Source organism: Lipotes vexillifer, unplaced genomic scaffold (assembly GCF_000442215.2).
Source record: "Lipotes vexillifer unplaced genomic scaffold, Lipotes_vexillifer_v1.1 scaffold517, whole genome shotgun sequence".
Lineage (NCBI taxonomy): Eukaryota > Metazoa > Chordata > Mammalia > Artiodactyla > Lipotidae > Lipotes > Lipotes vexillifer.
This window is the reverse complement of record NW_006786711.1, coordinates 337561-360485: the sequence shown is the minus strand read 5'-3', so window position 1 is coordinate 360485 and position 22925 is coordinate 337561.

Genomic DNA, 22925 nt, shown 5'->3' with positions numbered 1-22925 from the left:
TTTCGATCAAAGTCCTGAAAAACGTGAGAGAGTGAGTAAGTCATATATGTCTTAAGGAAGGTCATTTCAGCAAATGCTAAGGCCCTGAGGTGGGAGCTTATGCTTGAGGAAGAGCAAGGAAACTTGTACGTCTAGAATAGGATGAACAGGAATAAACAGAAGGAAATAATGTCCAAGACAACTGGGGGGTCAGATCTTTCTGCTATTTAATAATGGGCTCTGGCTTTACCCTGAAAGAGACAGGAGTCACTGGAAGATTTTGAGTACAAAAGCCAATATGTCTGAGTTGTTTCTAAATCATCCCTCTAGCTTGTCTCTTTTTATGCTTTTTTTTTTTTTTTTGCGGTACACGGGCCTCTCACTGTTGTGGCCTCTCCCGTTGCGGAGCTCAGGCTTCGGACGCTCAGGCTCAGCGGCCACGGCTCATGGGCCCAGCTGCTTTGTGGCATGTGGGATCTTCCTGGACCGGGGCACGAACCCGTGTCCCCTGCATCGGCAGGCGGACTCGCAACCACTGCGCCACCAGGGAAGCCCTAGCTTGTCTCTTGAGAACAGATTTTAGAAAGACAAGGACAGGATGATGAAGAGCACTTAGGAGACTACTGCAATAATTCAAAGGAGAGGTCCTGGTGGGTTAAACCTGGGTAGCAGTGAGAAGGCAATGAGCAGTGATCAGATTCTGGATACAATTTGAAGGAAGAGCCAACAAGATCTGCTGATAGATTGAATGCGTGAAGTGAGAGGAGGAAAATGGTCAATAATTACTCCACAGGGGCTTCCCTGGTGGCGCAGTGGTTGAGGGTCCGCCTGCCGATGCAGGGGACGCGGGTTCATGCCCCGGTCCGGGAAGATCCCACATGCCACGGAGCGGCTGGGCCCGTGAGCCATGGCCGCTGAGCCTGCACGTCCGGAGCCTGTGCACCGCAACGGGAGAGGCCACGGCAGTGAGAGGCCCGCGTTAAAAAAAAAAAAAAAAAATTTACTCCACAGTTTTGTCTTGAATAATAACTAAACGAATGTAGTTGGGAGAACTGAGTTGAGAAAAACTGTGCAAGGATAGGTTTGGCGGGTTCAGGAATTTGGCCTGGGCAAGTGGGGTACAAGAAAACTATTAACCACCCAAGTGGAGACATGGAGCAGGGAGTTTAGGGGGAGAAGCAAAGGCTGTGTATATACATTCAAGAGTTAACAGTGTACACATGACATTTCAAACATGGGTGTGCTGTGCTCATTTGTGGATTGAGAAAAGATGTAGAAGCTTCCAAAACTGAACTGATGATATTTCAAACTTTAAGAGCCAAGGAAACGAGGACTATCCATCCATAGATCCTGATAAGGAGAAATATTTGGATAAAGGAGGAACTAAGAATAGAGTGGGGTTCCTACCAATTCCAAGGAGAGAATCATTATCATCGTCACCCTTTAAGAAGTGGTCCTAAGTTTACACAGCTTGTAAAGGGCAGTGCCCATACTCCTAACCATTATCCTATTGTGCTTCTAATAGAGTTAAGAGTTACCTGTACCGAGTGGAAACACACAAAAGCATTTTGTTTTATAACTAAGTTTTTGAGTTCCACAGTCAAAAGCTGTGCTTGGTTCGTGAATCTGCTCCACTATTGCTGAAATCCAGGTGGAAACTCAATAATCCTGGCACTGCATCAAAGAATGAAGAACTCACCTTGAGGTTCCAGAATAAGATTTCAAAAAAAATTTTATTTTATACTGGAGCATAATTGATTAACAATGTTGTATTCATTTCAGGTGTACAGGAAAGTGACTCAGTTATACATATATATGTATCTATTCTTTTTAAAATTCTTTTCCCATTTAGGTTATTACAGAATTTTGAGTACCTTTCCCTGTGCTATTCAATAGGACCTTGCTGGTTATCTATTTTATTTTTTTGGTTACCTATTTTAAATATAGCAGTGTGTACATGTCAATCCCAAACTCCCAATCTATCTCTTCCCAGAATCCTTCCCTCCTGGTAACCATAAGTTCATTCTGTAAGTCTTGTGAGTCTGTTTCTGTTTTGTTAATAAGTTCATTTGTATCATTTTTTTTAGATTCCACATATAAGTGATATCATATGATATTTGTCTTTCTCTGACTTTCTTCACTTAGTATGATAATCTCCAGGTCCATCAATGTTGCTGCAAATGGCATTATTTCATTCTTTTTAATGGCTGAGTAATATTCCATTGTATATATGTACCACATGCTCTTTATCCATTCATCTGTCAATGGACATTTAGGTTGCTTCCATGTCTTGGCTATTGTAAACAGTGCTGCAAAGAACATTGGGGTGCATGTATCCTTTATTAGATTTTAACAGTAAAATACATTGTACTATTTTTATAGATATATAACTAGTCTTCTATTAATTATTGGTCAATTGAAACCACTATAGTACGAAAATAAGATTCATTTTATTCCATTGGGACAGTGAAGACAGTGGGCTGCTAATTATATTGAGGCATGAATAGATATAGTGTCCTGTTTTTATCATCCAGAATGCTCATCTCCATGTCTTGTTTTTCCAACAACCTGAGCTGACTTGTCTCCAGTTTGGTCCTGCACTGCTGGACCCACTGAATGACCTGGGGCAAGTCACTAAACATCTTTGGGCTGCAATATACTCCTCTAAAAATAAGGGGTCATATAAATGAGATCATTTTCAAGACCCCATTCCATCTCTAACATCCACATCTCACTATTTCTGGCAAATTTATTCATGTATCCAATTCCTGCAATACAGTGCATGATTCCCCAGTGCTGTGTCTGTCAAACCCTGTATTACTTTAAAATATGAATGCTGAAGATATCAGCTTTGCAGATAATTTTAAATGCTCCAAATCAGATTGAACAATTTCTGAAACCTGATGATCTTTCTAAATTCCCTCCTGGCTTTAATTTTCCAGGCACAGGAAAAATACCAACCTCTCCCTCCTTGAGACACTCAGAACACTTTATCTCTGTTTTGCTTAGGACATAAAAAAAAATTCTTTGCACCTACACACGTTAAGTATTTGCATCAGGAAAGTGTGGCTGAACTGACAATCTCCTTATATCTTCCAAACCCAGTGTATCAGATTGCTATGGCTGCCATAACAAAGTGCCATACCACAGACTGGCAGCTTAAACAACAAAAATTCATCTTCTCACAATTCTGGAGGCTAAAAGTCTGAGATCAAGGTGTTGGCAGTATTGGTTTCTTTTGAGGACTTTCTCCTTGGCTAGTAGATCGCCACATTTTCCCTGTGTCTTTTCCTGGTTTTCCATCTGTAGGTTTATGTCCTAATCTCTTTTATAAGGACACCAGTCATACTGAATTAGAGTCCACCCTAAAGACCTTTTAATTTGATTACCTCTTTAAAGACCCCATCTCCAAATATAGTCAAATTCTGAGGTATTGGGGATAAGGGCTGCAACACGTAAATTTTGGGGGGACACAGTTCAACCCATAAGACCCAATTCCCTACATGATCCTGCGTCTGTCTACCACAGTGCCAACTGTTCAGCTTCCATCTCTGAGAAGTTGCACGTGTGCTCCAGCTGATCTATAGGTAAGGCAGCGCTCATAAATAACATTAGAAATAAAAGAAATTAAAAACTGACCAATACAATTAAGTCAGTACTCATACTCATCTACGAAGATGTGCTTCACTCTGACTTCTGGTCTTTATGGAGCTTTGTGGCTCTCACCTAAAAGCAGATGGTGTATTTTTCATGAGAAAAATTATGGTCTCCTTTAGGGCACCATTTTGCCCTGAAAGGAGTTCTGCTGCTTTGAAACACAGCATTTCATTTGCTCTTTTGGAAGTATATGCCATATCACTTACCTGATGCTTAAAAGTAAACCCATAAAAATGCATCACCCTTTTCATACCTGGTGAAAGCTATAATCCATTTAACATGGTACCTAATTTCTGGAAACCATACCAAAACTTGGCTGATTACATTGCCTTAAAAACTGTGTTCCCTTAAAAAACCCATTACAGCTCTCCCATCTGAAATTCTCTAAAACACTTTGGAGCCTCTTAGAGAATTTTAAGCCTGAGGAAACTGTTAAGAAGAGTGTTTCCATATTTTGAACTAAAGGTGTTATTTTAATGGCATTTGGGGTACAGCAAATGAGTATAGTTGTATTCATGTTTCAGTTTAGGTCCCGTTCTTGGAGTTAGAAGATCAGAGCTTAAGTAGCAGCTAGGCTCGGACCTCAGGAAATAAGCTCAACCACTTTTCAGCCTTAATTCCTGAAATCAGAAATGTGTCACTCCTACCTCTTGGATGGCTGAATAACAAAGTGACACAATTTGTTATTGTTTATGAGTTGATGAATTGGCTGGTTCAGCTGATCTCATCTAGACTCGGTTGTGCGTCCGTGTTCAGCTGTTACGGTTCTAGGAGAGCCACAGCTGGACAACTCAGCCCTGTTCTCTGTGTTATCTCATCTTCTTTTCTCAGACAAAGGTGGAGGAACTAGAGGGAGAGCAGAGAATGCAAGGTCTTTTGATGTGTTGGCCCAGAACTGGCACCTCATGCCTTCTACCTTCTATTGTCCAAGCAGGTTAAAAGCCAGCCCAATTCTGCAGCCATGTTATGTTGATGATCTCAACACTAACCCTAATCCTGACTCTACCTCTTTTTGGGCATCATCACTTCCACTTCTGGATGCATCCTGTATCAACCTCCACCTGCCAAAATTCAAATTCAGATATGGCTCATTCACTTCTGCTACATCACTTCCCCTTTCTTACCCCCTCTCACATCTCCACAGCCACCTGCTCCCTCCCACACCTCTCCTACTTGCCCTGGAAAGAGGAACAGGAGAGAAAACTCTAGCTCTTGACTGGAGGAACTTCAAAGTCATTTGACAATGGGCGTGGATACAGGGAGGAATTAGATTTGGGACCATTTTTGCAATCTACCACAGAGAATAGTAAAGCTCATTTGGCCACTGACTTATGACCACTACTCTTCTTATGACCTCTATGTACATAGTGAAAATATTTCTCATGATTTGATTCTAATTTCTTGCCTCTTTTAGATTTGGAAACCAAGTAGAAAAGATTTTACTCTAAAAAGTTGCTATTTGGTGTTTTTGGTCACTTCTAATTGAAAAAAATACTGCATTAAAAAAAACAATTGTGAGGTTTGGGATGACCGAGGGGAAATTTTTAAAGATTTACTAGGCGCTTCATGGGACATACTTTATAGCTGCAATATAAACATAGTGAAAAGTGTACACTTTATTCTTTCTCTTCTTGGGAAGTTCGTTATTATTTCCATTTCACTGTATTTGAATTGAAATTGTAAATTTCATATTCCTCTAATAGTAAACATACTGAGTGGAAAATTTCAAATTTAACCATTTCTCCTGCTTGATAGCATAATTTGTATTGTAAGTCATTGATAGTTAATGAACTACTTGGACTATTAAACCAGAGGATCACAGAATACATGTATTTGCCACATATGATTTAAATCCCAGCTCTTTTCAAGAGCTCCTAGTTATTTACAATGAAATAAATCTATAGTTAAGTCCTTTAAATAATTATAGAAGCAAGAAGAGGGGGCAAAAGTGAAAATGGAAAAAAATCTAAACCAATAGAATTACTGTAAGTTAGCATTAAATTAGGCTTTATGCTTCATAATTAGAAAGTTCAATTTATTCTCTAGAACTATGACTGATCTTATCCAAGTTACTAATATAGTAGATTTTCAAGTAATTTGCTGTTAATAACTGTTAAAGTTGTTGAATTATTTCCTTTTAAAAATATAAATAGGAAGGAATTGCTTTCACGCACTTATTCTCTTGGGTGGGAAAGAAGAGCATGGTATACAGTTAGGTTGCTATTATTTATCTCTTGGAGTTGGGCTACATTTAAAATTTTAAAAAGTCATCTTATACAACTGTCACAGTGGTAGAAAGATTGAAAGCTGCTACTCCAAATGGTGGAGATTCTTTTTGCATGAACAGTTAACGCATATTGGTTCTTCGCGTTAATTTGAGATCACAGGAGAATATCATAAATTTTCAGGATGTCACAGCTGTGCAAGGATCACCCATAAGAGATGATATAATGGCCAGCAGCAGCAGATAGATGAATACTAATGATATCACCACCACCTGGAATAGAACACTTAAAAATATAAACTGTTTTTTAGAGCAGTTTTAGGTTCACAGAAAAATTAAGAGGAAGGTACAGAGGTTTCTGATATACACCATGCCCCCCCCCCACATGCATAGCCTGGTCCATTATCAATGTACCCCACCAGAGTGGCACATTTGTTAAAACTGATAAAATTATATTGACACAGATTATCACCCAGAGTCCATAGTTTCCATTAGGATTCACTCTCAGTGTTGTACATCCTATGGGTTTAGAAAATTTTATAATGATATGTATTTACCATTATAAGGTCACATGACATAGTTTCACGGCCCTAAAAATCCTCTATAAGCCACCTATTCATCTCTCCCTATTCCCTGGTAATTCTGATTCTTTTTTTACTGTCTCCAGTCTTGACTTTCCAGAATATCATATAATTGGAATCCTACAGTATGTAGCTTTTTAATTGGCTTCTTTCACCTTGCAATATGCATTTAAGATTCCTCCATGTCTTTTCATGGCTTGATAGCTCATTTCTTTTTAGTATTGAATAATATTTAATTACCTAGATGTACCACAGTTTATCTATCACCTACTGAAGGATATCTTAGCTGCTTCCAAGTTTTGGCAATTGTGAATAAAAATGCTATATACATCTGTGTGCAGATTTTGGTGTGGGTGGAAGTTTTCAACTCCTTTGTGTAAATACCAAAGGGAATGATTTCTGGATAGTATGGTAAAAGTATGTGTAATTTTGTAGCAAACCACCCCACTGTCTTCTGAAGTGACTGCATCATTTTGCGTTTCCATCAGCAATGAATGAGAGTTCCTGCTGCTCCAATTCCTTGCCAGCCTTTGGTGTTGTCACTGGATTTTGGCCGTTCTAATAGATGCGTAGGTGTATATCTCATTGTTTTAATTTCCATTTCCCTAATGACATGTGATGTGGGACATCTTTTTATATGCTGTTTGCCATCTGTATATCTTCTTTGGTGAGGTGTCTACTGAGGTTTTTGCCCCATTTTTTAATCGGGTTGTTTGTTTTCTTATTGTTGAGTTTTAAGAGTTCTTTGCACATTTTAAATAACAGTCCTTTGTCAAATGTGTCACTTGCAAATATTTTCTCCCAGTATATAGCTTTTCATTCTCTTGACAGGGTCTTCTGCAAAGAAATTTTTAATTTTCATGAAGTCCAGCTTATCAATTATTTCTTTCATGGCTATGTTTGGTCTTTTATCTAAAATGTCATTGCCAAACTCAAGGTCATCCAGATTTTCTTCTAAGCTATATTCTTGGAGTTTTATACTTTTGCATTTTACATTAGGTCTGTCAACCATTCTGAGTTAATTTTTGTGAAGTCTGTGTCTAGATTCATTTTTTTTGCATGTCAATACCCAGCTGTTACAGCACCATTTGTTGGAAAGACTACATTGCTCCACCGTATTGCTTTCCTCTTCTGTCAAAGATCAGTTGAATATATTTACATGGGTTTATTTCTGGGTTCTCTTTTCCGTTCCATTGATCTACTTATCTAGTCTTTCTCCAGTACAGTACCACAGTGACTTAGTTGCTGTAGCTTTACAGTAAGTCTTGAAGTTGGCTAGTGTCAGTTCTCCAACTTTGTTCTTCTACTTCAATATTGTACTGGCCATTCTGGGTCTTCTCTTCCATATAAATCTTAGAAACAGTTTGTCAGTTTCCACAAAATAACTTGCTGGGATTCTGATTTGGATTTTGCATTGAATTTATAGATCAAGTTGGGAAGTACTGTTATCTTGATGATATTGAGTCTTTTTATCCATAAACATGGAATCTCTCTATACTTTATTTAGTTCTTCGATTTCTTTCATCAGAATTTAGTAGTTTTCTTCATATAGATCTTGTACATATTTTGTTAGATAAGTACCTAACTATTTCATTTTTTGGGGGGGTGCTAATGTACATGGTACTTTGGTTTTAATTTCAAATTCCACTTATTCTTTGCTGTTATATAGGAAGGTGATTGACTTTTGTATATTAACCTTGTATCCTGCAACCTTGCTGCATAGATGATCGTGTCATATGTAAACAAAGTTTTATTTCTTCCTTCCCAACTTATTACCTTTTCTTTTCTCTTCTCTTCTCTTTTCTGTTCGTATTACATTAGCTAGGACTTCTACCATGATGTTGAAAATCAGTGGTGAGAGGGAACATCCTTGACTGATTCTTACATTAGTGGGAAAGCTTGGAGTTTCTCACCATTAAGTCTGATGGTCACTGTAGGTTTTTTGTAGATATTTATCAAGTTGAAGAAATTCTTCTCTATTCCTAGTTTACTGAGCGTTTTTATCATGAATGGGTATTGAATTTCATTAAATATTTCTCTGCCAACTGTTGATATGATCATGTGATTTTTCTCCTTTAGCTTGTTGATATGATGAATTACATTATCTTTGAATGTTGACCCAGGCTTGCATACCTGGGATAAATTCCACTTGGTCATGGTATATAATTATATATACCATGGTATGTAATTATATATACCATAGTATATCATTCTTTTAATACATTGTTGGATTTGATTTGCTAATATTTTGTTGAGGACTTTTGCATCTATGTCCATGAGAGCTATTGGTCTGTAATGTTCTTATACTATTTTTATCTGGCTTTAGTATTCAGGCAACACTGCCTTCATAAAATGAGTCTGGAAGTATTTTCCCTGCTTCTATTTTCAGGAAGAGATTTTAAAGAATTGGTATAATTTCTTCTCTAAAAGTTAGGTAGAATTCACCAGTGAACCCATCTGAGTCTGTACTTTCTCTTTTGTAAGGTTATTAATTAGCTTTAAAAATTAACTAATTAATTAATTAATTAATTTTGGCTGCGTTGGGTCTGCGCTGCTGTGCGCGGGCTTTTCTATGTTTGTGGTGAGAGGGGGCTACTCTTCGTTGTGGTGCATGGCCTTCTCATTGTGGTGGCTTCTCCTGTTGCAGAGCATCGGCTCTAGGCACACGGGCTTCAGTAGTTGTACGTGTGGGCACAGTAGTTGTGGCTGGCGGGCTCTAGAATGCAGGCTCAGTAGTTGTGGTGCAAGGGCTTACTTGCTCCATGGCATGTGGGATCTTCCCAGAGCAGGGATTGAACCTGTGTCCCCTGCATTGGCAGTCGGATTCTTAACCACTGTGCCACCAGGGAAGTCCTGGAAGGTTATTAATTATTGATTCAATTTTTTAAATAGACATAGACCTTTTCAGATTATCCATTACTTCTTTTTATTTATTTATATATTTATTTATGGCTGTGTTAGGTCTTCGTTTTTGTGCAAGGGCTTTCTCCAGTTGCAGCAAGCGGGGGCCACTCTTCATCGCGGTGCACAGGCCTCTCGCTATCGTGGCCTCTCGTTTCAGAGCACAGGCTCCAGACACACAGGCTCAGTAGTTGTGGCTCACGGGCCTAGTTGCTCCGCAGCATGTGGGATCTTCCCAGACCAGGGCTCGAACCCTTGTCCCCTGAATCGGCAGGCAGATTCTCAACCACTGTGCCACCAGGGAAGCCCCAATCCATTACTTCTTGTATGAGTTTTGGCAGATTGTGTCTTTCAAGGGATTGTTCCTTTTCATCTAAGTTATCAAATTTGTGTCCCTAGAGTCATTCATAGTATTCTTTTTGAGGCTTTTAATGTCCAAGGGGTCTGTAGTAATGTCTCCTCCTTTATTTCTAATTTTACCAATTTGTATCCTTTCCCCATTTTTCTTTGTTAGCCCAGCTAGAAGCTTATTGATTTTACTGATATGTTCAAAACACAAGATTTTGGTTTCATTGATTTTCTCTATTGATTTCCCTTTTTCAGTTTTATTGATTTCTGCTTTAATTTTTATTATTTATCTTCCTCTGCTTACTATGGATTTAATTTGCTCTTTTTTCTAGTTTCTGAATGTAGAAACTTCGATTATTTATTATAGATATTTCTTCTTTTTCCAACATATGCATTCAATTCTGTAAAATTTCCTTTAAACCCTGCTTTTGCTACATCCCACAAAGTTTGGTACATTGTGCTTTTATTTTCATTTAGTTAAAAATATTAAAAAATTTCTCCTGGGATTTCTTCTCTGACTCACATATTATTTTAAAATGTATTGTTTACTCTCCAGTATTTGGGATTTGTCCAGATATCTTTCTGCTATTGATTTCTAGTTTAATTCCATTGTGTTATGATTTCTATTTTAAAATATTTGTTAACATATGTTTTATGGCTCAGAAGGCAGTTTATCTTGGTGAATGTCCTATATAAGCTTGAGAAGAATATGTAGTCTCCTGTTGGATGAAGTAGTCTATAGATGTCCATTATTATTAGTTGATTGATAGTCGTTGAGTTCAGTTATATCTGTACTGTCTTTCTGCCTGCTGGATCTGTCCATTTATGATAAAGGGGATGTTGAAGTCTCCAACTATAATAGTGGATTCATCTATTTCTCCTTAAAGTTCTATTAGCTTTTGTTTCATGTGTTCTGATGATTTGTTTTTGGTGCCTACACATGCACCTAAAAGACATGGTGTTATGTCTTTTTTGGAGAGTAGACTTCTTTATCATTATGTGATGTTTCTCTTTATCCCTGATAACTTCCTGTATTCTGAAGTCTGCTTTGTCTGAAATTAATATAGCTACTCCCAATTTCTTTTGATTTAATATTAGCATGGTATATCCCTTTCCATATATTTACTTTTAATTTATATGTGTCTATATTTAAAGTGCTTTTTTTGTAGTGAGTTTCTTGTAAAGTGATATGTCTTATAAACATAGAGTGGAATTTTTTTTTTTTTGATTCACTCGGTGCATTTACACTATTGATGTTCAAAGTTATTATTGACATAGATTAATATCTGCCATAATTGTTACTGTTTTCTGTTTTTTGCTCTTGTCCTTATCTTTCCCTTGTTTTTGGCTTTTGTGGTTTTGATCAAGCATTTTATATAATTCCATTTTCTTGCCTTTCTTAGCATATTAGTATACTTCCTTTTCAACTTTTTTTGGTCTTGGAGTTTACAATAGACATTTAAAATTAATTCAAGTTTACTTTCAAATAATACTATACCACTTCATGGGTAGTGTGTATGCCTTATAGTGATAAAATAATCCTAACTGTTTCTGTCCATTGTAACATTGCTGTCTTTTATTTCACTAATGAATAAGTGTACACACACACACACACACACACACACTCAAATAAAATGTTGCTATTATCATTTTGAACAAACTGTTATATCTTAGATCAATTAAGAATAAGAGAAATAGAAGTTTTGTTTTACCTTCACTTATTCTTTCTTCAATGCTCTTCCTTTCTTTATGTAGATCTGACGTTCTGACCTATGTCATTTTCCTTCTCTTTGCAGAACTTCTTTTAACATTTTTTGCAAAGCAGTTCTACTGGTAAAAAATTCCCTCACTTTTTGTTTGCCTGAGAAATTCCTCTTCATCACCTTTTAAGGATAATTTCACAGGGCACTCAAGGTGCCTAAGTGGTATAGCTACTGCTTTAATGTGAAATTAGTTAAGTCTGGGGAATGATAGAGCATTTAATTTGCAGTTTCAGCACTGGTGTGTTCTAACTCTTGCTATTTTCTTTTTTTTCTTTTTTGCGGTACGCAGGCCTCACACTGCTGTGGCCTCTCCTGCTGCGGAGCACAGGCTCCGGACGCGCAGGCGCAGCGGCCATGGCTCACGGGCCCAGCCACTCCGCGGCATGTGAGATCTTCCCGGACCGGGGCACGAACCCGTTTCCCCTGCATCGGCAGGCGGACTCTCAACCACTGCGCCACCAGGGAAGCCCTATAATGCTAGATTGATGGGTTTTTTCTCTCAACACTTTAGGTATTTCACTCCCCTCTTCTTTCTGAGAAGTCAAATATAATTTTTATCTTTGTTCCTCTATAGTTAAGAAATTTTTTCCTCTGGCTTCTTTCAGGATTTTTTCTTTATCTTTGATTTTCTGTAGTTTGAAAATATCCCCAGGTGTAGCTTTTTTTGGCATTTATTCTCCTTGATGCTCTCTGAGCTTCCTGGATCTGTAATTTGGTGTGGCATTTATTTGGGGAAATTCTTAATCATTTTTTCAAGCATTTCTTCTGCTCCTTTCTCTATTTCTTTTCTTTCTGGTATTCCCATTATGTGTATGTTACACAATTTGTAGTTGTCTCACAGTTCTTGAATATTCTGTGTCTTTTCTCAGTTTTCTTCTCTTTGCCTTTCAGTTTTGGAGGTTTCTGTTGTGATATCCTCAATCTTGAAAATTCTTTCTTCAGCTGTGTTCAGTCTACTAATAAGCTTGTCAAAGGCATTCTTTATTTCTGCAACTGTAGTTTTGATTTCTAGCCTTTCTTTGGGTCCTTTCTTAGTATTTCTATCTCTGCTTATATTGCCCATCTGATATTTCTTGCGGTCTACTTTAAATATTAGTGCCCTTAGCATATTAATCATAGTTGTTTTAAATTCCTAGTTTGATAATTCTAACATCCCTACTATATCTGGGGCAGGTTCTCATACTTTCACTGTCTTTTTAAACTGTGCTTTTTGCCTTTAAGTACATTTTGTAATTTTTGTCTTGATAGCTGGACACTGTGTACTAGGTAAAAAGAACTACTGTAAATAGACCTTTAGTAATGTGGTGGTATATTCTGGGGGGAAGGAAAGTGTTCTATAGGTCTATAAGTAGGTCTTAATCTTTTAGTGAAACCCTGTGTGTTTCTGGGCTGTAAATTTTATATGTGCATCTCAGTTACCCCTCCCTCTTAGCTGGAACGTGCTGGCTAGAGTAGGGCTGGAGTTGGCTATTTCCCTTCTCCCACACGAAAGACCAGAGGGAACTACAGTTCGATGTTCCTCAACATCGAAGGCTACAGCCAGCTAGAGTTGGATATTTTTCTTTCCCCAAGTCAGTTTGGCTCTGATAAAACCCCGGTAGGTTAGCCTCTGGATAAATAGTTTCTTCTAAGGGCAGACTTTGGTAAAAGAATAGGATGGTCTGGCATATTTCAAAATCATTGCTTTTCCCTTCCCACTACCAAAAGCATGAGAAGATTTTTCTCCAGTTTCCTCTGTGAGTACAGCCCCAGGAGGTAAAATTCACAAGAACTTGGGGTCTCCCTGATGACTGAAACCCTGTAGAGTTTTTATCTGTCAGACTTGTCCACACTGAGCCTCCGGCAATTCATCAGTTACAGTTTAGGTTTTCCTTCCCCAGCACTGGTTCCTGTGGAGGTTTCAGCTAGAAGGTTTCTGCTCCAGTAAGCTGGGATTCTTCATATTTGACTGTGAGTCACTCCAGTTTTGGAGGCAGTGGTTTGCCCTCTGACCTATTTTTCTTACGGGTCTAAGAAGAGTTGATGGTTTTCCAGTTTGTTCAGCTTTTTACTTGTTGCTAGGACAGAGCGGTGACTTCTAAGCCGTTCCAGAAACCAGAGTATATAAAATATGTTTCAAAAGAGTTTTCTTCTCCTTATTTCATCTGAACCTCACAAATCTGTAAGCATTCTAACAAGGTATTTTCTTCACTTCACCAACAAGGAATACAAACCCAGAGATATGAAATACCTTGCAGAAAGTAATGCTGTCTCTCAAGCTTTCAGGAATGGGAACCAGTCTGACTATTTTGGCTCAGGAAATTTCTGGACTGCTTGAAATGAGTTTTGTTTTACCTTGGTGGAGACCAAAGCCCTTCATCTGAGACTCTTCTTGATTGGATCAAACCAGCTGTGGTCTGCAAGAGTTTTTCGTACCCATTTTAAACTGTGAGCCATAAGCTTCATCTGTCAGCAGCAGCTGATCATGGCAGAGACGCTCATGGCCCAAGCTGTCTCTCTGCCCAGTTCATTAATATCCTGAGAAGGTATTCTGAGGAGGTTCCCAGGGCTGGACTGAAAGAGATAAGGTATTTCCCCCCAAATGGTCCAAGTTTTGCCAGAATGACTGACTCTAAAAGCTGGCTGATAATTTAAAGGGATGTCCTACCATGTCACAATGTATCTGGACCTCATTGCTAAGATGTCATTAGCCTGGAAGAAACTAGAGAACAAAGAATTATGGTTTCTCTAACTTGTTTTTTCTAATGATTCACTGGACAGATAATTATTGAACTTAAAGCATTTTTAAGGCCTAAAATGAAAAACTTCATTTAGAGCAACAGAAAGCAGATGATGTTCATGTAGAAAAGAAGCAGCTGAGAGTCATACACAGCTGTATTGCTTTCTCTCCTGCCACAAGTGGAATTTGATTATGTCTGTGATTCATTTTTAAAATGACACATCCTTAACATCATGGTGTAACTCCAAGCTTTTGGCGACGATGAACCTGTTTTTTTGTCCTAGAAATAATGCTGCCTTCTACTTACTCAGGAAACTAATTCAATGACAAACTAAAGTGTAATGTTCTGAATTGGTACCAAGAATTTACTTAAGAACTAGGGAAAAGCCATGAGAATAATAAAAGAATTTATAAAAGTAATCAAATGATGCCAGAATGTAATAATTCTTAGATTATGTCAATATCAGATCTATTTTTGGATAGAGGTATAGTGTGTTAGTTTAAATAATAACCTCTGGCATCAGCCACACGTGAATTTAAATTCTTAATTACTGTGTGAGATCAGGAATTATTTTACTTTTTCTTTTTTAAAATCAGATAATAATATTTATCTTAAGGGACTGTTGTAGGGATTAGATAAGATTATATAAAGATGATAGAAGTAAATCTCTCACCACAGTCCTAGGCGTGCAGTAAGTACTTAATAACTGATAAGAAAAAACAAGCACTCATATGGAATGAAGGATGTGGGCCTCTTACTGGGATTTTCTGATTATCACGTGCATGATTTTGAAGATATTAAATGAAATACAAGATATCCAGAAATATTGGTACTTAAACTTGGAAATTACTATATGATACTCTTAACATCAACATATGCTTCACTCTCTTTTTACCTTCTCTGGTGCTTTCTTCAGCTACCAATAAATGGTAGGAAATATAAATGATAAGGTCAAAAGTGGCAATTATTTCTCTCTCTCTCATGACAAATGGCATATAATCTACTAGGGCTATTTGAACAAAATATACTATCTTCAAGCGCTCAACAGGCAAAAACTAAAAGTAAAAGGAGGTGAGTAAGCAGCTGGGCTAAGAATTTAAAGTGTGAACAAAAATTCATAAGGCTTGGAAATTATTAGTGCTTCAGTATCATGATTTTTTTTTAAGGTTGTTTATATGAGGGTAGAAGGCTGGTATTTCAACCTATGATTTCATAACAAGATGTTTTCTTCTTTTTGCGGTACGCGGGCCTCTCACTGTTGTGGCCTCTCCCGTTGCGGAGCACAGGCTCCGGACGCGCAGGCTCAGCAGCCACGGCTCACGGGCCCAGCCGCTCCGCGGCATGTGGGACCTTCCCGGACCGGGGCACGAACCCTTGTCCCCTGCGTCGGCAGGCGGACTCTCAACCACTGCGCCACCAGGGAAGCCCCATAACAAGATTTTGTCTTTCTGTCCTTCCTCTGTTAGGGATTGCTCTCCCCCTGTGCCAGAGGTGGTGTTTTAAATGATTACCAGGCAGTTAACAGAGGAAACACGGGCACCTGACATTTGCCTGATTCACTGCTTTATAAGAGGTAAATATCAGGCAACAAGCAAGCTGGGGAAGTCTTATGGGAAAAGCAAGCACAGATACGGAAGTCAGGAGTCCTGGTTTATGTACTGGGCCCTGCTTTGTCACTGCAGCTTTGTCACTTCCCATCTTTGAGTGACAATAACTAGAGGCTTTCTCTGAGAAACATTTCTTATCACAAATTAGCGATGCAACGTGAGCTGAGCTTCTTTGCTAGAAAATTGGAGTCTTGGCAGGAAATCCACGGAAGGGGAACACCTGAATTGAGGATGGGGGAGGAGGTCTTCAGACCTCTGTCAACCTTGTGACAGACACCAAAAGTCAGTGGGTAGCGAACTTCATATCCACTTTAGGATTCAGTAGACTTTTCACTGAGGGACAAGGCCAGACAGTATGACCTCTTGAATTGTCAGAGAAGGTCAGATGGATGGGTTAGTTGGGTGCCCTGTCTTCACAGTGCTTCCGCCTTTGCCTGGCACAATTCTGTCACTCTGAGAGTGTGCTAGAATTTTAAACATGGCTCTTGCTGTACTACCTATTAACATTCTTGGACTGTGTTGGCTGTTGAACTTTCCAAGCAACCCCAGATCTAATGACAACTTCACATTATGGGATTTTTAAGCTAAACAAGGTAAACTAATTGTACTTAATTAATTGTCTGTACTGACAAGGTGTAACCATTATAGTAAGCTGAATTAGCCATCAGCTGATGGCCTGGAATAGATTATAATTTTATTTTAAAAAATCCTCCATTCATAACATATGTAAGTCTATGAAAAATATTCATTAAATTTAATTTATTTTTAAATAAAGTATTGGGAACCACCACCGTCTATTCTCTGGTATCTATATACTTCCTAAAACAAAGCAGTTCTTTCCCACAAGTGTTGAAGTGGATTGAGAGATTCCATGCATGTGAATCTCCTTTGCCCAGATCTTACCCTCTTAATAATTTTCAAACTCTTTAAGGAGATCCCTGTATGGAACATTAGTATTAAGGAATACCAGTCTTATAAACCAAATGCAGTATGTCATAGCTTTTCTGTATGCACATGCTAGGATTCAGGGGATCTAATTTTAGCTATTATATTTCAGAATATCGGCCATATCTAATAGAATTATGCATTAGGTTTTGTAATTGTTCTTGATGTGGATATAACCAGTGAAGCATTCCAAAATCCAAAAGTTATACATATAAAAAATAAACTAGCTACATTGACAATATACTCCTGGGATTGAGAAGGGCTGAGATTGAGAATAAATTTCTAATTACCTGCCAGTTCCCAAGCATTGTGGTTATTTAAAATTTTTGTAAATTTTCTCTTGTTCTGCTTTTAATGATGTTTCTTACCTTTAATTAGCCGGTGTCCACTAGTGTTTGCTTAAGTCCCCACATTTCCAATGACCCCTATAGACAGGATACTTCAGAATAATGAGTCATGGATGTGTTGATATTCCGTGCAAAATGATGATATTTTTGGTGCTTAGGGTAGCCTTTCTGGATTCAACTGAATGTACAAATAGATATTCTCAGCTGAAATTAAGGTGGGGTTCCTTAACGCCAAGCCACTTTAGCATCTTGTGTGAGACGTCCTTCCTCTGATCTAGAAATCTATATTCTTTCTGTCATTCTGTCTTCCTGTACTAGAGCAAAAATGAGATCAACTCATCTAGAACTGGCAGATAGATTTGAAGGACCACCTCCATTTCTGATTATAACACCTCTTGTTGAATCTGGAAAGAATATATCTTTATCTCCATCTCTGGAAATTATAAAGTAATATTCAGATACTCGTTGTTTCCAAAGACAACATCAATGGTTCCAGTCATGCTTCCTATATGAGGATCCTGATTATTAGTTATAGCCACAGAGGCACTATCAATACTTTCTGGGATGAGGATAGACATAAACAAACCAAAAAACCAAGGACTATAAAATTTCCTTGATTCTTGCACTCACTCTACATAGGAATAGAAACCATTCCTTCCTTCAAAATATATTCACTGAAATTACAAATGATTTCTGATGTGGAAACGTCTATTGAATTCCTGTTGGTTCAGGATAGCAAGCTAAATCAAAAAGCAGCACTGAGGAGACTATTGTTAAACTTTAATCAAATTCAGCCCCCAACAGTAACTTTTTAGAAAGTTAAATGCTGATTGAACCAATTGAAATAATCAGCCATCTTCCTCTGATTAGAGAGAAAAGAGAGAGCTGACAAAAATGGTGATTATATTGGCCTTAGATTAGGTTGGTGCTCAAATCCTTTACCCAGATAAACTCTATTGACCAATTTGTACTTTCTTAAGGAATCACAGCATGAAACAAAGACAAGAGATGAGTCATAGTCCTGTGTGATGCTAAACAAACTGGTGTTAAGTCATGATTCATGAGACTTTAGCTTTGGGAATTGTAGTCTTTTTTCATATTCAGAAGTTAAAGGTAAAGAAATTTTAATTCTTAGTTGTGATCCTAAGGAACAACAAAAAAAGTACTTTTATACTATGTTATTTTTTTTATGTTCTAAATTATATGGAATAAATGATTAAAATTTATAACCTATTTGCTTTAAGTCTAAAGGAAGTAATTTTCTAGCAGCTTTAACCCTGAGCTAGAAATTAGAAGTATGGAAAGATTTATTTGATTTTAAAAATAACTGCCATAGTGAGGTGGATGGGCTTAGAGTCTGTTATATAGAGTGAAGTTAAGTCAGAAAGAGAAAAACAAATACCGTATGCTAACACATATACATGGAATCTAAAAAAAAAAAAGGTTCTGAAGAACCTAGGGGCAGGACAGGAATAAAGATGCAGATGTGGAGAGTGGATTTGAGGACACAGGGAAGGGGAGGGGTGGGCTAGGATGAGGTGAGAGAGTGGCATGGACATATATACACTACCAAATGTAGAATGGATGGCTGCTGGGAAGCAACTGCATAGCACAGGGAGATCAGCTCGGTGCTTTGTGACCACCTAGAGGGGTGGGATAGGGAGGGTGGGAAGGAGACGCAAGAGGGAGGGGATATGGGAATATATGTATACATATGGCTGATTCACTTTGTTATACAGCAGAAGCTAATGTACCATTGTAGAGTAATTATACTCCAATAAAGATGTTGAAAAAAAAAATAACTGCCTTTGTTAAAAAGCCTAGGATACAAGCACTAAGACATCGTTAAGTATAAAAAATAGGCCAAGAGATGACAGTGGTAATGCAAAGAAGAAACCAGGGCAGTTGAAAAACAGCACTCAAATAATGGTGCCTCATTAGTACATTGAAACAGTCAGATTTTTAAATAATGGTCTAAAACAGAAACTAGGCCACTTGATTCACACTGGGGCAAGGGTTATAAAGATGAGGCTCTTCCACAAGAGGAACATTTTTAGAGCAAAAACCTTGGCTCTATTTTCTTGTATTATGAACAAACGAACAAAAAATGGGTGGCACAGTGCCACAACTAGAGAAAAGTGTGATTTCTGAGGCTGCCAGGATTAAAGCCTTAAATAAATTCAACAAATATATTGTATGTATAGAGTATTTGGCATTTTTTGACTGATGCTCAACATTTAAATCCAATAGTATTCCAATTTCTTTAGGGAAGGGGTGGTTACATTTCCCTCCTTCTGTGTCTTCTGGTGGAAGGATAATTGCTTCTGCATGCCTTGATCTGTAAAGCTGAGAGACCGGTAGCATTCGTCTTCTCCTTGCTTCCAAAGGAGTGGGTATATGACCTAACTTTGACTGATTGGGTACTTTCTTCCAGGACTTTGAATTTTGAGAGTGTGAATCAAGGGCAGAAGAAACAGTTGAATAGACTTTTTTTTGGTGACAATGATGGAGAAATCATCATACAGATTTTGCTATGAGCAACTATATATTTCAAGGGTCTAGCCCTCTCATGCTCCCTTACAATCTGGTCCTTCTACTTCCATCAATTCTGTGAGACCCTGAATTCTTTCCAATCACTTCCCTGTTGCCTAAGTTAAGAGTCCACTTCTGTTTCTTGTGCTGTAGAACCACAACTATTCCACTGTGGGAGTGAAACGTCACCAAACTGCAAGGTTAAGCCCCAATGCAATGAGCTCCAAGTTTCCCTGAGGAGTGGGGGTTATTGCATTTTGAAAGCTCATGGAGATATTTTAAGAATGAAAGCACTTTGAAAGGAGATGCATAATATTAGTATACATAGACCTTTGATGCCTGATAGTGGTTCTTAACAGGGGATGAACTGCTCCTGGAAAATTTAAAACCTCCTAAAACACAAATAGCCTAGTCCCTACAGGATAGAGAATAGAAACCTATTTTTATACCCAAAAACATATACAGAAGAACACTGTAGTCTTGCTTTATTAGGTAGGAGCTCTTACTGATCTTTTCCACATCTCTTTACTTAAATGTTTACATAATATCTTTCAGAGCAGGGCAGAATGAAATGACAGCATACATCCAAAATCGGAAAATGTCTAGAAATCATGCAGTCCACCCTATTCTCTTTCTTTTTTTTTGTAAAATTAATTAATTAATTATTTTTGGCTGGTTTGGGTCTTTGTTGCTTTGTGCAGGCTTTCTCTAGTGGCGATGAGTGGGGGCTACCTTCGTTGTGGTGCGCAGGCTTGTCGTTGCGGTGGCTTCTTTTGTTGAGGAGCACAGGCTCTAGGCAAGCGGGCTTCTGTAGTTGTGGCACACGGCTTCAGTAGTTGTGACTCACAGGTTCTAGAGCACAGGCTCAGTAGTTGTGGTGCACGGGCTTAGTTGTTCTGCGGCATGTGGGATCTTCCCGGACCGGGGCTTGAACCCGTGTCCCCTGCATTGGCGGGTGGATTCTTAACCACTGCACCACCAGGGAAGCCCAGTCCACCCCATTTTCTGATGTTGTAATTCCCTCTATAACACATTCTGAGCAGTTGTGTTGTTGATTTAACACCTACCTTTAGTTATTGAATGTTCACTACCTCACAAGGCAGACTGATGTGCTACATAACAGCTGTATTTATTAGAGTGTTTCTTTTGACTTTGAGCCTGGATATATTTTCTTTCAAATTTTATGTATTTTTTTTTATCATAAAAGTTATCTCTGGAGATACAAAAAGTAGTTTACTTCAAATACTTGCTTATGACCTCCTAAATCCTTTTTTCTTTTTATATCTGTATCACTAATTAGAGATTAAAAATTAAAAATGGGGCAGCACAGATGACATAATCTAATACACAGAAAATCCTAAGAAAGCCACTAAAAATGATTAAAACTAATAAACAAATTCAGCAAGATTGCAGGATATAAGATCAATATTAAAAAATCAGTTCTATTTCTATATAGTAGCAATGAGCAATCCAGAAATTAAATTAAGAAAACAATTCCACTTATAATATCATCAAAAATAATAAAAAGCTAAGGATAAATTTAATAAAAGAAGGGAAAATCTTGTACACTGAAAATTACAAAAGATTGTTGAAATAAATGAAAGAATATCTAAATATGTCTATGAAGTCTTTTGACATCTCAGTTTAATGGATCAGAAGACTTAAGTTGTTAAAGTAACAATAGTCCCTGAATTGATCTATAGATTCAACATAATCCTTATCAAAATGCTAGTTGATATTTTGCAGAAATTGACATGCTGATCCTAAAACTTATTTGGAATGTAGGGGACCCAAGATAACCAGAACTATATTGGAAAAAGAAGCAAGTTGTAAGGTTCCCCCTTCCTGATATAAAAATGTAATATGAAGCTATAGTAATAAAGACAGAGTGGTACTGGCATAAAGATAGGCATTTAAATCAATGAAATAAAATTGGCAGTACAGAAATAAACAGCTACATTTTTGGTCCATTGATTTTCAATAAGAGTGCTAAGACAATTCAATGGGGGAAAAATCTTTTCAACAAACAGTGCTGGTATAAATGAATAACCACTTGCAAAATGATGAAGTTGGACCCCTACTTTACTTACACACAAAAGTTAACTCAAAATGGATTATAAACCTAAATGTTAAATTTTAAAATATAAAATTCTTAAAAGAAAATATAATATTAAATTTCTGTGACCTTTGGTGAAGCCATGCTTCTTTAGATATGACACCAAAAACAGTGTGAAAAAAGCAAAAATAGAGGGCTTCCCTGGTGGCACAGTGGTTGAGAGTCCGCCTGCCGATGCAGGGAACACGGGTTCGTGCCCCGGTCCGGGAAGATCCCACATGCCGCGGAGCAGCTGGGCCCGTGAGCCATGGCCGCTGAGCCTGCGCGTCCGGAGCCTGTGCTCCGCAAAGGGAGAGGCCACAACAGTGAGAGGCCCGCGTACCGCAAAAAAAAAAAAAAAAAAAAAAAGCAAAAATAGATATATTGGGCTTTGTTAATATTGAAAACTTTGTGCTGCAAATGACAGCATCAAAAAAGTGAAAAGGCAATTATGGAATGGGAGAAAATATTTTCAAGTCATATATCTGATAATGGACTCATATTCAGGATATATGAAGAACTCTTACAACCCAATGATAAAAACAAAAGTAGTTCAATTTCAAAAATGGGAAAAGGATACCTTTTCTCCAAAAGACATTATACGAATATGAAAAGTGCTTATTAGCCATTAGGGAAATTCAAATCAAAACCATAATGAGATACCATTTCACACCCGCTAGGATGGCTGTTATTAAAAAGACAGTGTAGCAAGTGTTAGAGAGAATGTGGAGAAATTTTGGAACTCTCATACACTGCTTGTGGGAGTGTAAGTTGGTGTAACTGCTATGGAAAACAATTTAGCAGGTTCTCAAAATCTTAAACATGGAGTTTTATGACTTAACCATTCCATTAATAAGTATATATCCAAAAAAATATGCCCCCACAAAAATTTGTACATGAATGTTCATAGTGGCAATATTCACAGTAGTCCTAAGGTCAAATGACCCACTGTCTATCAGTTGATGAATAGATAAATTAAATGTGGTATATCCATGTACCCATGTGATGGAATATTATTCAACCATAAAAAGGAATGAAAATATTCATACATCAGTGTTCAGAAACAACATTATTCAAGACAGCAAAAAGTGGAAACAACCCAATTTTTTTTGGAGCAAGAGATGAATGGATAAACAAAATAGGCATATATATTCAATGGAATATTTTTCAACCTTAAAAATGAACACCAGGGCTTCCCTGGTGGCGCAGTGGTTGAGAGTCCGCCT